General features: G+C 41.4%; 2 long non-coding RNA genes across 2 annotated transcripts in view; one reads left to right on the top strand and one right to left on the bottom strand.

The window, feature by feature from the left end:
• LOC147584801 (uncharacterized) overlaps nt 1-16,906 on the bottom strand; it is a 349,116-nt gene that overhangs the window by 234,539 nt on the left and 97,671 nt on the right. The window lies entirely within an intron of this gene.
• Nucleotides 1,987-16,277, top strand: LOC147584802 (uncharacterized). Its single transcript, XR_015253532.1, has 3 exons — nt 1,987-2,490; nt 14,983-15,031; nt 15,866-16,277. It is a non-coding gene; the product is annotated as an uncharacterized LOC147584802 (long non-coding RNA).

Raw genomic sequence — 16,906 nt, 5'->3', positions numbered from 1 at the left:
ATGCACTTTTCCTGTGCCATCTGTGATTTGCAAGTCCTTTCATGATAAGGAACTTGTTACAAATTTATCATATCAAGGGGCGCCTGGGTGGCTCAGTTAACTGACCGACTTCAGCTCAGGTCATGATCTCACAGTTGGTAGGTTTGAGCTCCGCGTTGAGCTCTGTGCTGACAGCTCAGAGCCTGGAGCCTGATTCAGATTCTGTGTTTCCCTCTGTCTCCGCCCCTCCCCCACTCATGCTGTGTCTCTGTCTCTCAATAATAAATAAAAATGTTTTTAAAAATTTACAAATTTATCATATCAAAATAACTCTCAAAATGGACTGCATTGATCAGTATCAAATTTGTCTTTCTGTTTATCAATTTATCAATAGACCGACTCCATAAATATTCACTTTGCCTTTACCGTAGGACAGGCGTTGCAGCATATGATAAGAACACCAAGAGAAAGAGACTTGAACTGGTCCTCAAATTGCCTACCATCTGTATCAGTCCACGACGGCTGCCATAACAAAATACCACAGAGTGGGAGGCTTAAACAGCAGAAATTTATTTTCTCATCGTTCTGCAGGCTGCAAGTCCAAGATCAAGGTGTCAGCAGGTTTGACTTCTTCAGAAGCCTCTCTCCCTGGCTGGCAGATAGCACCTTCTCCCTGTGTCCCCACTTGGCCTTTCCTCTGTGGGCACTCCTCCCTGTGTCTCCTCCTCTTTTCACAAGGACACGAGTCAAACTGGGAGCACCTGGGTGGCTCTTGATTTCGGCTCAGGTCGTGATCGTCTAGACCGTGGTTCTAGAGTTCGAGCCCCACATCCGGCTCTGTGCTGACAGTGTAGAACCTGCTTGGGATTCCCTCTCTCTTCACCTCCCTGCCCCTCTTCCCTGCTTTCTTTCTCTCTCTCGCTCAAAGTCAATAAGGAAACTTAAAAAACACAAAAAACAAAAAACAAGGGCACAAGTCAATTTGGATTAGGGACCCACCCTAACTGCTTCGCTTTTATTCAATCACTGTTTTGAAGAGCTTATCTCCAAATATGGTTACATTCTGAAGTACTGGGGTTTGGTTGGGCCTTGAACAGATGAATTTGGCGGGGAGGAGGATAGGGGGACACAATTCAGCCCCTAAAACCATTTAATTGGAGAAGTGGAGAAATTAAAATGTGATTACAATTAAGGATACCAAGGACTATGTTAGAGGAGATACAAAATGATTCTGAAGCATCAAATAGGATACCTCGCCCAGCGTGGGGGAGGATGGGGAGCAGTCAAGGAAGGCTTCCAGGAGGAGGAGACGCTGCCACACTGAACCAAAAGTGGCACACACAGAGACCTAGAAAGACAGTGCAGCTTATATAAGTAATTCCATTTGACCAAATCATAAAGCACAAGAGTAGAAGCAAGAAGGGAGACGGGAGAGGATGGTAGGGCCAGGAGAGAGCCACCTAAAGGAGACTGGGCTCACTCCTATAGCAATGGTGTGTCAAAGAAGTACATTCTGGGGATGGGTGGGAGTGCTTACACAACCAGATGTGGGCTTTATAATAGATCATGGCATTAACTGGGGATAGATCAGGGCTTCTGCCAGACTAGGGGCTGGGCAAGCAGGTGGGAAGCTGACAAAATTATCCACTTGAAAGATGATAAAGACCTACAGTGACCCATTAGTAGGGTGGACAGAGAGGATGGGGTTCAGAGAGGATCAGCACTGAAACTGAAGCCAGGAGGAAAAAGCAGTTTCCTCCAGGAGAATATGCAGAGTGAGTAGACTGGAGACCAAGGAGGAAACCGTGGGGTCATTAGCATTTAAGGAAAGCCTAACAAACAGGGATACCACCCAGGCTGGCAGCAACATGAACTGTGAACACAAAAGGAGAACGTGTCCAACTGTAGCACACACGTCCATCTAAATGGGGCGGCCACAGCCCAGCTCCAGCAGAGGCTACCAAAGGTGCATGTCGCCCAGGCGTGCCCATCTTTGGATTCTTCAAGAAAAGTGATACTGGTAAACCCAAGGGTGAAATCATCCCGCTTTTAAAGAGTAGAAAGCAATTAGAAAACCCTAAACAGGTCAAGCAACATGAACACGTGGGCTGTATCTAATATGCAAATCTGAATTTAGGGGATTAAGCACTACCAACGTGACAGGGAAGGGGGACAGCAGAGAGAAGGCAGTTTTGTAGTGGAGTGGATTGTCACCCTGCCCTCCCTGGGAAGGAGCCCGCATCACACCTCATTGACATCAGGCTGGGCCATGTCGCATGCTTTGGGCAATGGAACGTGAGCACAAGGGACCTGTGTCATTTCCTGGTGGAAGCTTTAAGAGCCAGTATGTGCTTCTCTGTGATCTCTTTTTTTCCCTCTGCCAGAAGAGGGAACACATGCCACAGAGTTGTCTTCATCAGCCCAGGTCCCAGAATGAGGAGGACAGAGAGCAGACCTGTGGCCAACCTACAATGAACATGGAGCACGAGTGAGACATAAATCTCTGCCTCTGTGAGTACTGAGACTTGGGGATAATCACTGGGTTACTGCTGCGTAATCTGGCCTATCCTGACTGATGCAGTCACAGAAGCCCCAGGGGAAAGGGTTCTCGATGCATGTTGTCCAATGCTGCAGAGCCGGCTCAGAGAAAATCTGCATTCCCAGGCAGGATGGGAGACAGACAGTGGAACAGGATCCCTGAGGCAGCAAGAGGGACAGATGAGTCTCAAGGGAGGGGACTGGTCTAAGACATGAGGAGGGGCACTTCTATTTCCTCCATGAGACTTAAGGAAAGAAAGACAGCATGGGTGTGGTGCAGGTACAATTTTAGGAGGCAGGTTGGTAGCAAGTTGGGTGGCTTGGAATACTATAAAATCAACAAAAAATTAAGAACCCTATGCTATAATAATGAGGCGCCTGGGTGGCTCAGTCGGTTGAGCGTCCAACCTCAGCTCAGGTCATGATCTCGTGGGTTCGTCGGTTTGAGCCCTGCATCGGGCTCTGTGCTGACAGCTCAGAGCCTGGAACCTGCTTCAGATTCTGGGTCTCCCTCTCTCTGCCCCTCCCCCACTCACGCGTGCACGCTCTCACCCTCTCTCTCTCTCTCTCTCTCTCTTTCTCTCTCACTCATAGAAATAAATAAGTAAATAACCATTGAAAAGAAAATCTCTGTACTATAATAATCACAAGGAAGGTGGTGTCACTTTCGCCTGGGGCAATAAAGGTAGATGTGAAAGAAAAGAATTTGAACCGGATTTGAGGACAGATACTTTATTAAGGTGCCCTGGCTACCCTAAGACATAAGTCCCAAATGTGGTAGCTTGGCCCAGTAGTAATTTTTTCAAACACATGAAAAGTTCAAAACCACGGGGGACAGACTCTGTGTTACTCCCTCTTTCAGGGATAACACAGATAACACTCTGCCGTCTTCCATATTTGACGTGCATAAGAGCTGTTCTGATATTTACATACAGTTTGCAGGCAGACGAAGACAGGAGGGGAGAAGTAAATTGGCAGGTTTGTATAAGCAAGGCCTGGAAGTGGTGCAAATCAATTACACCCACTCCTAACTGCAAGAGAGGCTGGGAAATGTAGTTTGCTGTTAAATGAACAGATAGCCAGGGTCTGCCCAGTTGGAGGACTCTGCTTGTCAGAAACAGACCAAAGGAAAGCTCAAAGCAGAAAAAAACGGCATAAGCAGGGGCAGAAATTTTCAATATGTATTCAGAGACTAGAATTAATTTAAAATTGCCTACAATATAGAATTCATGCAGGGGCCTATTGGGAGAGAAAGCTACAAGGGAGGCTGGATGAAAATTGAACAAAGCTTTACATACCTAATGAGAGTATTAAGTTTATCGTAGCCATCAAGGACCTAACAAAGACTCTAAGATGACATTTCACTAAGCGAGATTTTTCAAGTAGGTAGAGGTGAAGCTATCCATTGATGGGGAGCAAAGAGATACATGGAGCAAATATGGTTAAATCTTGGTAATCCCTGAATCTGGATAAGGAATGTCTGTACCTTAGTAGGTTTTTTTTGAAAGTCCTAATGATAAAAATGTTTTTAAAAGATAGTAAGGGCCCTTCAAAAAATCTTTCATTATGTATGCCACAAGATAATAAAACCAGTAAGGAGGGAATAGGTTTTCCATCTGTTTGTTCACTAGCTTGTACTGTGAAAGCTACTAGTTGATGTGTACCCACTTTGGAAACTCTAGGACCATGAAACTGTTAGTCAAAGGTATTATTTGGGGGGAATCTACCTACTATTATCAGTACAGGAATGGTTTATCCCTGTGCTGAAAATCACAGGTACTTGATTCACTGTTTCTTCCCTGAATGTGTCAGAATTAACTTTGCAAGCAATGCCAGCCTTCCATCAGCATTGTAAATTCCGTAGATAGGCTGTGATCAGAAATGAATTCTTTGAAAGAGTCACAAACTCTTCTGTAGCATCATGATTTGTTGTTTTTCATCACTCCTTCTTAGCCTGAGTCCTACTGGAATCACCAACACTGTATTTGTTCATAAATCTCTTTTGTTTCAAGGCCAAAGATGCCATCACCCTCACATCTTTTTGCTAAGAAACACTCAAGGAGGACACATTTCAGGTTATTTCCAATGCAGGCAGATGCATGGCTTTACCTCCAAACATTTAGGATACTTTAGATTTGTCAAGAATTTTTAACAACTGCTTTTTTCATAAAAGGATAGAATTTTTCTGGGCTTATACTTTCGAGTTCTGGAGAGATAACCATGTTATTCTTTGCAAGCTAGCAAGACATTTTTTTTTGCTTTTATGGAGACAGATGATGTCATGGAAAATACACACACACACGCACAGTGATCAGACTAATGTGAGCACCAACAGCATTTAGCAGCTGTTGACCTTGGGAAAGTTACATAACTTCTATGATCCTATGACATGAGAATAATAATACCTATTACTATGATCATTATGTGGGTGAAATAAGACAGCATGTATCAAGTACCTAACAGTGCCTAGCACACAGTTGGTGTTATGGTGTTAATACACGTATGTTTCCTCACATATACGCCACTTCCCCCACATACATTATGTTCAGATCCTGGCCTTGCCTCTGATGAGCAGAGCACCGTAATCCAAATGTGAAAGCCTACCTTACGTCAGGTGGGGTGGCACCGCTGTGCTGCATGTGTGTGCCCTCATGTACAGATACAGCACTTCCTGTGTTTTCTATTCTTTGCACCTTCTTTCTAGCACAGTCCCGTTGATGATGATTGGCCCCTTGAAACTTCACCTATGCTGGCTGCTATGCCTTGGTGGAGACACACAATTGCCTTCATGGGCTATTAAGCACCAAGCACAACGAAGAGCTATGATGCTTCCAGGGGCCTCTGTAGAGGGACAGCTGAAGAAACTGCTTGTTTGACCTTACCCTGCTGCCTCCAATCTTGACTTTTCCGAAGATGGCAGAGTCCTTCCAGTCAGCGATTTTTCTGGCTCTTCCTATTGTGAGGTCAGCTGCAAAGTTTTTCTCCCATGTTTTCTTTTAGGTGTTTACAGTTTTAGGCTTTACATTTAGATCTGTGATCTATTTTAAGTTAATTTTATATAATGTTAACTAGGTTTTCAAGGATGCCTTTTATCAGAGGAAGTTCCATTCTACTCCTGGTCTACAGAGAGCTTTTTTCAACTATAGATGTAGGATTGTATCCAATGTTCTTTTTTCCTGCATCTATTGAGATGATACTATGTTTTTTTCCTTTTTAGTTTGTTAATATGGTAAATTAAATTGATTGATTTTTGAATGTTAAGGCAACATTTGTGGGATAAATTCCACTTGGCCATGATATATTATCTTTTTTTACACATTGTCAGATTAGACTTGCTAAAATTTGCTTTACATTTTTTGCATCTATATTTATGAGTGATATGGGTCTGTAGCCCTCTTTTCTTATAACGTCTTTACTAGTTCGGTATTTGGGTAGCACTAGTCCCTGACACTGTTGGTAGGCATTTCTTTCACTTCCATATTCTAGAAGAGTTTGTATTGTTGGTATCATTGCCTTTTTTAATGTCTGGAATAATTCCCCAACAAAATGATCTAAATCTGGAGTTTTCTTTATGGAAAGATTTTAAAACTACAAATTCAGTATTTTAATAAACATATGGTTATTCAGGCTATCTATTTTTAAGTGAGTTTTGGTAGCTTCTGCCTTCCAAAAAGTTTTCCCATTTCAATTAAGTTGTGAAATTGGTTGGCATAATGTTGTTCATAGCATTCCCTTCTTCTCCCTTTTATTATCTATAGAATCTTGGGTGCCTGGGTGGCTCAGTTGTTAAGCATCTGACTTCGGCTCAGGTCATGATCTCGTGGTTTGTGAGTTCAAGTCTCACATCTGTGAGCTCGAACCCCACTTCAGGTGAACACAAGCCCTGCTTCAGATGAGTCCCACTTCTCTCTTTCTCCATCTCTCTCTCTCTCTGTCCCTCCTGAGATATTCTCTCTCTGCCCCTCACTCACTTGCACCCTGTCTTTCAAAAAAGAATTTATATATATATATATATATATATACATATATATGTATATATATAAACATATATATGTATACACACACATATAAATATATATACATATATATGTGTATATATATATATATATATATACACACACACATATATAATCTCTAGTGATACCACCTTTCTCATTCCTGATATTGGTAATTTGAGTCTTCTTTTTTTCCTGATCAGCCTGACTATACTATATGTTTATCCATTTTATTGGTTGTCTCAAAGAACCAGCTTTAGGTTTCATTGTTTTTCTTTTTCTTTTTTTCTACTTCATTGATTTCCAGTCTGATCCATATTATTTTCCCTCTTTTGCTATGTTGAGTTTAGTTTGCAGTCATGCATTTTAATTTTATATATGTAATAAACACACATTGTTATCATTTTTGTTTAAATAGCAAATATCCTTTAAAGAGACTTTAATAAGAAAAAATCTCACTCATGAATTTCTGGTACGGGAAAATTCATTTTCATGTACAGTCAGACTTCTGACATTATTTTCCTCTGCTTGAAGAATTTATTTTAAAATTATTTATAATGTGAATACGCTGGTAATGAGTTGCTTCAACTCCTGAATGTCTGCAAAGTTCTTTATTTGCCTTCATATCTTAAAAGATATTTCTGTGGAGTATAGATGCTAAATTGATGGATTTTTTTTTCTTTCAGTAAAGATATTGTTTCGCTAACTCCATCCCTGAATAATTCCAAGAAGAAATCTGTTATTGTTATTATCTTTCTCCTTCTTTATGTAATATGCCCCTTTTTCCTGGCCACTTTTAAGATTTACTCTTTATCATTGATGTTTTACTCTTTATCATTGATTTTGAGCAATTTGATTAGGATGCGATGATGTAGTTTTTATGCAGTTTTCTTGCTCTTGGGGTTCATTGAACTTTTTGAATCTGTGAATTGACAGTTTTCATCAGATCTTAAAAACTTTGAGCCATTGCTTCTTCAAAAATCTTTCTACTCCCCTCTACTTTGGAGGATTCTAAATATAATCCAAATATACTGCTTAAACTTACTCCACAGTTCACTGGTGCTTTTTCTCCCCAGTTTATTTTCTTTAAAAAAAAATCTGTTTAATGTTTTTTATTTCTGAGACAGAGCATGAGTGGGGGAGGGGCAGAGAGAGAGGGAGACACAGAATCAGAAGCAGGCTCCAGGCTCTGAGCTGTCAGCACAGAGCCTGACCCGGGGCTTGAAGTCACAAATCATGAGATCATGACCTGAGCCACAGTTGGTCACTCAACTGACTGAGCCACCCAGGTGCACCCCACCCCCCGGCCAGTTTATTTTCTGTGTTTCACATTGGATAGTTGCTGCTTAATGCCTTCAAATTTAAACTCTTTACTTTTGCAATGTGTAATCTACCTTTATTCTATCCAGTGTATTTTTCATCTCAGACATTGTAGTTTTCATCCCTAGAACTCTGATTTGGGCATTTTATATTTATCATGTCTCTAGTTACCTTTTCTAACATATAGAATATAATTATAATAAGTGTTTTTAATGTCCTTGTCCAACAGTTTTAGCATTTTTCAGTTGTGGAGTAAGTGTGTCAGTTTCAACTGATCGGTTTTTATCTTCATTTTGTTTGTATTTTACTTCTTCTTTGCATGCTTGGTAATTTTTTAATGGATACCAGACATTATGAATTTTACCATGTTTCTGAATATTTTTATAGTCCTAAATTCTTATATTTTGTTCTGGTACATAGTTATATTAATTGGAAAAATTCTTGTTTGGGGGTCTTGCTTTTAAGATTTTTTAGACAGGACCAGAGCAATACACAATATACAGCTAGTTAATCCACTACTGAGGACTTTTCTGAGGACTCTACTTTATGTCCCACGTGTTATGAGTTTTTCTAGCCTGGTTGGTGTGGACAGACACTATTCCTGGCTCTGTGTGAACAATGGGCATTGCTTCTTCTAGTCTCTTTGGATAGTTCCTTCCCTCACTGCAAGTGGTTTCCTCATTTGTATATACTGACCAGTACTCATTTGAATGCTCAAGGGGACCCCCTGCAGATCTTTGGAGTTTCCTTTCTGTGCAGCAATCTCCTCCCTTGTGCTCTGCCCTCTGAACCCTGGAGAACTTTCAGCTCTGACTTTTCAACTCAGGGAGACCAGCAGTCCCCTCCTAGGTTCTTCCTTTCTACACCACAGCCTAAAAACTCTCTTAAGACATAACTTGTAGAAATCATAGGCAGAGCCACTTTACAAGCTCAAAATTTTTTAACAGAAGGGACCCCTCTCACACTGTTTATGATATGATATCCAACAAGGAGTAGATTCTCAACTAATACTTGTTGAACTGAAAGGAAATTGTATGCACTCTCCAAAGTGAGATAAAGTAAGACCCCATGAGATGCATGACCTTCTCTAACTCATATTCCAAATCCCTTCTTCATCCCTTTACTCTACTTGCTTATCAGGAAAATTCCAGAAGCTAGTCAGGTCAACATGCATTTTATTTTGTTGTATTTTGAATTAAAAGTCAAATATGTGTTATTTTTTTCCCCCTCTCTTCTCTTTGACAGTTAGAAACAGATGTTCTAACATTCTGAGGAAGCCCTAATATGATAAGACCTTAAAAAGTGAACATTATAGTATCACTGAGAACAGATAAATGTAAAAACAAAATGTTTCAGCTCCCAAAAGGCCAAATTCGAGGAGATGGAAGTAACAAGAGGAACAGGAAATCGCATTACTATCACTCTTAGCCATTTCCCAGGATGTTTCAGAGGATGAGATGACTCTAATGACCAGCAGCAATTAATTACTAGCCAGCACTGCCCCTCAAAAGTTCTGAGTTTGGGGAAAAAAATGCACCTTACTTCAGCAAGTCTCCTGTAAATGTGACAGTCATCACACTCAAGCAAGCAATCTTATAGAAGGAAAGGATGCTTTGGCTTGCTATTATTTATTTATTTATTTATTTACTTACTTACTTACTTATTTATTTATTTATTTATTTATTTATTTATTTATTTATTTATTTATTTATTGGAGTTATCTCTACACCCTACAAGGGGCTTGAACTCACAAGCCTGAGATTAAGAGTTGAATGTTCTTCCAACTGAGCCAGCCACGTGCCCTGTTGGGTGCCCAGAAATATTTCCTCCTGAGAGCAGCAGTGGGCCCATTGACATGGTGCTCTCCTTAGCTGCGTCACAGCACCATCAGTCTCTCCTGGAAAGATGAAAAACCAGGTGTGTTGGCGAGGCTATACAATTTAAAGTCAGACGATGGATGTTCACATCCTGCTCAGCCCTGTAATATATGTTTGATATTGAAAAAAAAAAAACCTCAATTCTTATATTAGTCGGCTAGGGATGTTACAACAAAATACCACAGACTGGGCATCTTCTATGACAGAAATTTATTTTCTCACAATTCTGGAGGCTAGAGTTCTTAAACTGTGCTCACCAAGGTGTCAGCAGGTTTTGATTACACCTGAGGCTTCTCTCCTTGGCTTATACATGGCCATCTTCTCACTGGGCCATGACATGGGCCTCTCTCAGGCTATTTGTTTCTCTATGTGTCCTAATATCCTCTTCTTCTAAGCACACCAATCAGATTGGATTGTTTATGGCCTCATTTTAGCTGAATTACCTTTTCAAAGCCCCTCTCTGCCAACAGTCGCATCCTGAGGTACTAGAGGTTAGGACTTCAACATAAGAATTTTGAGGCGGGGTTGGGGGGGGGAACACAATTCAGCCCACAACAGTTTTCAGAGTCACATTTTCCCCAGTCAAAAGAAGGAGGTAGCAAGAGTTGCCTTGAAAGTTTGTGGTGAGTAAAAACTCAATTTTCTTGAAGTACTCACACAGGAAAAATTACAGACCATAAATATACAGCTCAATGGGTTTTCATAAAGTGAAGAGTTTTATCACCAACCAAACCTAGAAACAAACCCAGAGACCCTTTTGCCCCTTCCACAAGGTAATCACTAGCTCAATTCCTAATAGGATAAACTAATTATGCTTGTGTTTCTATGTATTCTTTGTGTCGGGCTTTTCTCATTCCATATTGTTTGTGAGAGTCATCATGATGTTGGGTACCATTGCAATTCCTTCATTTTTTCTTGCTATATTGTATTCCCTTGCATGAATACTGCAGTCAATTTATGCATCTATTATTAAGGAATATTTGAGTTGTCTCCAGTCAGGGCCATAACTAGAAGTGCAACTATGAATACTTTTGTACCTGTCTTTTGCTGAACACTGTACACATTCTTCTGGATATATACCTGGGAGAGTAATTGCTGAGTCATAGGGTATGCCCATATTCAACATTAGTAGATATTATCTGACATTTTCCAAAGTAGTGGTATGAATTTTTACCCTCACTAGAAGTATATGAGAGTTCCAGGTACTCCACATAAGGATACAGTTATTTTTAATACAGAAAACTTGGAAACAAGCTATCAAACAATAGGGAATTAGTTAAATAAATCATGTTTCCATGCAGTGTCTAGAAAATAGTCATTAAAAATATTACTCTCGGGGCGCCTGGGTGGCGCAGTCGGTTAAGCGTCCAACTTCAGCCAGGTCACGATCTCGCGGTCCGTGAGTTCGAGCCCCGCGTCGGGCTCTGGGCTGATGGCTCAGAGCCTGGAGCCTGTTTCCGATTCTGTGTCTCCCTCTCTCTCTGCCCCTCCCCCGTTCATGCTCTGTCTCTGTCTGTCCCAAAAATAAATAAACGTTGAAAAAAAAAAAATGTTACTCTCAATAATGTATTGAGTGAAAAGATCAGGTCACAAAACTCTGGTACAGTTTGTGGCCAATGCTGTTAAAAAAAAATTAAGTGCATAATTTTATCTATGTTAAAAGAAACCAAAGGTTGACCCCAGTTTTCTCTGAGAGGCTGGATTACAGATGATTTTTTTCTATTCATAGTTTTCCATATTTGTTTTCTAAAATATTTTTAAATGACTGTTTATTGCATTTATAATTAATTGGGAAAAAGACAATAAGGATTACAAATTATATCATTCTCTCTTACCTACTTCTCAGGTTATTTATGAGACACAATGAGAAAATGCTCATGGAAATTCTTTGAAAAAAGGCCAAGCACTATTTGAATGTTTATTATTATTATTATTATTATTATTATTATTATTATTATCATTATCATCATCATCATCATCACCATAATTGCTTCTGCCTATTTTCTAACACTGAACAGAAAGTTAGAGATGCACAGAATGAGCTGGAAATGACACAGCCACAGGGGTGAGCAAGTGATGGTACAGGGTCAAGGCTCCACTTGAGTTCTTCACAATTCTAATTGCACGTTAGAATCACCCAGAATCACCTGGGGAGTTTTAAGAATATAGAGCAAGTTGGGGCGCCTGGGTGGCGCAGTCAGTTAAGCGTCCGACTTCAGCCAGGTCACGATCTCGCGGTCCGGGAGTTCGAGCCCCGCGTCAGGCTCTGGGCTGATGGCTCAGAGCCTGGAGCCTGTTTCTGATTCTGTGTCTCCCTCTCTCTCTGCCCCTCCCCGTTCATGCTCTGTCTCTCTCTGTCCCAAAAATAAATAAACATTGAAAAAAAATTTTTAATTAAAAAAAAAAAAAAAAGAATATAGAGCAAGTAAATAAGGATCTCCAGGTACAAAGTCAGGCATCAACATTTCCCAAAAGTTTCTCTGTAATTCTGCTGTACAGCCAGGTCCAGAACTCCTAAATGCAGGCGAGCCCCTGCACTTTAAGCCACCATTTTATTGTTCATTGGGAGTGAGAGACGGAGATGAGGGGGCTGGGATATAGTCAAACCTGAGAGAAAGGTCTGAATGTCCTAGGGTCTGAATGTCCTAGGGTGCAATCGTTTGTCCAGTCATATGTGTTCTAATATCAACTTGACATTTTCCACTGGGTGGGGTTGGGAAAACTAAATTCTGAGGGCCCCCAGAAACTGGTCTACTTCCCTTACTGGAAAATGTCCTAGTCTATGTGGCACAGACAAATGACGACAATAAGCATTTCTACACCAGATTAAGGCTATCAATGCAGTTTCCTGGGCATTATCTCACTGGGGACTTGTGATCTCCCCACTTTTGTCACATTGGTGGATACTTATTCCAATATTTTCCCATTTAATAACTTTAGTAAGGTAATCGATATACAATAAACTGCATATTTTTAAGCATATGTATGTTCTGTGGAACCATCACCACATTCAAGGTGGTGAATGTACCCACAACCCCCACAAACCTTCCTCATGCCCCTTCATGATCACTCCACATTGACCCCGCCCCCAACTCCAGGCAAACCCTAATCTGCTTTCTGATTAGTTTATATTTTCTAAAATTTTATTTGGATGAACTTGCACAATATTTGTCTCTTTTTATTCACCATAATTATTTTGAGATTCAGCCAGGCTGTTGCTCACTAGTATTCCATTTTATAGACATACCACAATTTATTTATCCATTCTCTTACGAATTGGACATTTGAGTTGTTTCCAGTTTGGGGCAATGACAAATAGAACAGCTGTAGATACTCATGTGTAAGTCTTACAGGGATATATGCTTTCAGTTCTGTTGGGTAAATACCTATACAGCTAGTTTAAGTGTATGTTTAACTTTTTGAGGCAACTATCAAGCTGTTTACCACAGTGGTTGTGGCATTTTCATTCCCAACAGGATAGTATAAGGTTTCAACTCTTCCAAATCATCTTTAACATTTGGTATGGTCAGTCTTTAATTTTATCTAGTCTTATGGTTATGTAGTGATAGCAAATGGTGGTTATTTTACTAATGATTAATGATGACCTTCAACCCTGACCTCACATGGTACATGTACACACACACACATGCACACACCCATGCATGCAAGATGAATGATAGACCTGAGCATAAAAACAAAAATTATAAAACTTCTAGGAAAAAAACACAGTTGCAATACACATTTGGGTGGGCAAAGATTTCTTTAAAAAATTTTTTTTTTTTCAACGTTTATTTATTTTTGGGACAGAGAGAGACAGAGCATGAGCGGGGGAGGGGCAGAGAGAGAGGGAGACACAGAATCGGAAACAGGCTCCAGGCTCCGAGCCATCAGCCCAGAGCCTGACGCGGGGCTCGAACTCACGGACCGCGAGATCGTGACCTGGCTGAAGTCGGACGCTTAACCGACTGCGCCACCCAGGCGCCCCAAAGATTTCTTAAACAGGACACAAAAGGAAAAATAATGTTCATAAGATAATGTATTAAACTTTTTCAAAACTAAAATCTTTTGCTCTAATGATCTTATTAAGAGAATGAAGCAGGAAGCACAGTCTGGGAGAGATTTTTGCAAAGCCTTTATCTGGTAAAAGACTTCTATCTAGAATATGTAAAGAATTCTAAAAACTCAATAAAAGAAGGCAATCCAGTTTTTTTTTTTTTTAATGGGTGAAAGATTTGAAACGTTCCTTCCCCAGAGAAAGTATATGGCTAGCAAATAAAAATCCAAAAATATGCCCGGCCTCAGTTCTAGTAATCACTTTTAAGGTAAGCGGAGTAGGTACCATTATTGTTGTCATTATTCCCATTTTGCAGATGAAGAAACACAATGAATGAGGCCACATGACCTAAGTTTACACAACTAGCAAGTAGAAAGCCTGGATTAAAGTCTGACTCCAGCCCAGGGTTCTTCCGTGACACAGCCAGTAATCTGGAGAGCCAGCAGAGAATCTAAGGCAGCATCTTGTGAAAACAATTAGGGGTGAAAGGGATTGGTCTGTGGGGTCATCACACAGAGACAGTGACACATAAAGGAGATGAGGTGAGAAGGCAGGGACCAGAAAGTGTCTGGACAAACCAGGGTCAGGAGCACACCGGACCCAAGGAGCACGGATGCCAACAGACAGGGTCATAGCCGAGTGTGGAGGCAGGTCAGCAGTCAGAAGTCAGAAAGGGACATGTGTGCAAAGGCCAGTGCAAGCTGAGAGCCAACCCCCAGGCAGGCAACCCACATTGCAGATTGGACTTCATGCTGTCTGTGGTGGACAGTTCCAACCCAGAAAGGAGCCTGGAAGCCACACTGCAGCAATGAATAGATCACTGTGACCGGAACAAAACCTGAGCCACGCACAAGCCCAGGTACGTCAGAGGTGGCAGAGATAACACGGAAGACGTCCTGCTTGACCACTGAACACATGTAGGGGCAGGAATTGGAGGGTGTGGCATCAGTGTAAGCAGGCTGCCCTGGAGACGTGACATGCAGTTGATCTTGGAGACTGACGCATAAAAAGTCACTGGTAGGAGCTGAGGGTCAAACGTGATTTATTTTGGCTTCTTTAATTTCAGTTCCCAACTTCTGTTTTAATTGTACCTTGATTAAATGGGCTTAAAATGAATAACTGAATGTTTTAAGATATTACTCATCTATATGCCTTCAATCATATCACTGATCTCACTAATCAGCAGTCTTGCCCTGTGCCTGATGATGTTGTCTTACAGATACTGTGGTAACTCCAGAGCCAACAGAGACGCTCCAAAACCCGAAAAGGTAAACGAACATTGGTACTGCTCGCTGAGAAGGAAATGCGAGGGAGGGGTGAGACAAGGCAGAGAGGGTTTTAAAATGCAATGTCCCAGTTAAATATACCAGCTATGGTGCTTATTCTAAACTGCACTGGCTCTCTTTTCCTAAAAGTCAGGGCGTGTGATACAACAGAGTTAAGGCCAAACGTCACAGTAAAACGCAAGAGCCCCATAATAGACAGTTTCTGTGCATTGGGTTTCAGAGTGCGCCATTACAATCACTCATTTCTTCTGCGAGGCGGCCTCCCAAGTCCAGCCACACCAGTCCACACACGAAGCTACCTTTCACCATCCTGCCCCAGAGGCGCCGTGCTAAGCTGAGTCACAGGCTGGAGAAAGTTACAAAGGTTTCCAGTGATGTTCTCGTACGATCAGAGTCCAGGCCAGGGCACCCAGGAAAATCACTCACACAAGTCAAAGACAGTCTTCTGTAAGCACATCCAGCTAAGAGCCTCGGGCTAGTGGACTTTGGACCCAGAGCTAGGCTGTGAGCAAGGCCAGGCACAGCCCGGAGCAAGCACCTCTTCCCCATCAGTGCCCAGATACGACCTTATATCCTTTGCAATCATTTCAGATTTACAAAAGGAACCATTTTCCTCAGGCAGTGCATTTCTAATAGGTTAATAGCCCCAAGTCTTTAGCCTCTAGCAAGGGGGCATCACAGAATACTTCCCTGGCTTCCCCCACCTCCCAGAAAAATATAAATGTAATTCCAGAACAAGAGGGATGTTTAATAAAAAGTCTCCATTATGTCAGTAAATGTATCATAACTCAAAAATAGCATTTACCATTATCACAGGCTTGAAGCTTTCGTATGATCTTTGGCCTCATTCTCCAAACTCCAGCCAACTAAACTTCCTGGAGGTCATCTGCCACTGTATTTTCCACAACGCCATAAAAGTTACAGCTGTTTAGAGCTGGCTGGAACCACACAGATCATCTACGAGATGATCTACACAGATGAACAAGGACAGTAAACTTTTAGTGACCATGTACTACATCCCAGGAACCATGTCATGCATGTACGTAGTACCTCTTTGGGGGTGCCTGGGTGGCTCAGCCAGTTAAATGTCCCACTTCAGCTCAGGTCATGATCTCACAGTTCATGAGTTCGAGCCCCATGTCGGACTCTGTGCTGACAGCTCAGAGCCTGGAGCCTGCATCTGATTCTATGTCTCCCTCTCTCTCTCTCTGCCTCTCCCCCACTCACACTCCATCTCTCAAAATGAATAAACGTTAAAAAAAAAAAAAAACACATAATAAATAAATAGTGCCTCTTTTAATCTCCCGTCAGCCCCTCAGAGTTGGTACTTTTATCATCCACACTTGACACAGGAGATTTTAAGGAGGAAGTTCAATGTCACACACTGAGGAAGAGACGGCATTTGTCTGTATGTCCACCGTGGTCCAGTGAGCTCCGAACCACTGCCATATATTGGCTGTTTCTCCAACCAATGAGGCTACATGAACTTGCAGACTCCAGAATCTTAGTGAGACCCTCTTCTGACTGGAGCCGGCCATTCCCATACACAGTAGGCCACGTACAACCACAGAAAACATTGCATCCACCTGCACTACAAGCCCAACACAATACTCACTTCTTAATGTTTATGTTACATCATAAAATGTAAGAACTGCAGAGGGGCTTTGAAGGCCATTCAGTCAAAATCAGTTTAGAAATGAGAATGCAAATCCTGGAGAAGTGAAAAGGCTTTCCTAGAATCCCACAACTACCTCAAAGGCAGAGCAAGAATAATGTTTTAGGAGTTAAAAATAGTATGCTGACAACGGATATTCCCAAGACAGTAACATAGGTTGTTCCTGACTTTGCTCCTCACAC

This window comes from Puma concolor, chromosome A1 (assembly GCF_028749965.1).
Source record: "Puma concolor isolate L17-30 chromosome A1, mPumCon1.1.hap2, whole genome shotgun sequence".
NCBI lineage: Eukaryota > Metazoa > Chordata > Mammalia > Carnivora > Felidae > Puma > Puma concolor.
Note: the sequence above shows the minus strand (reverse complement) of the source record. Positions and strands in the feature narration are given on the sequence as shown.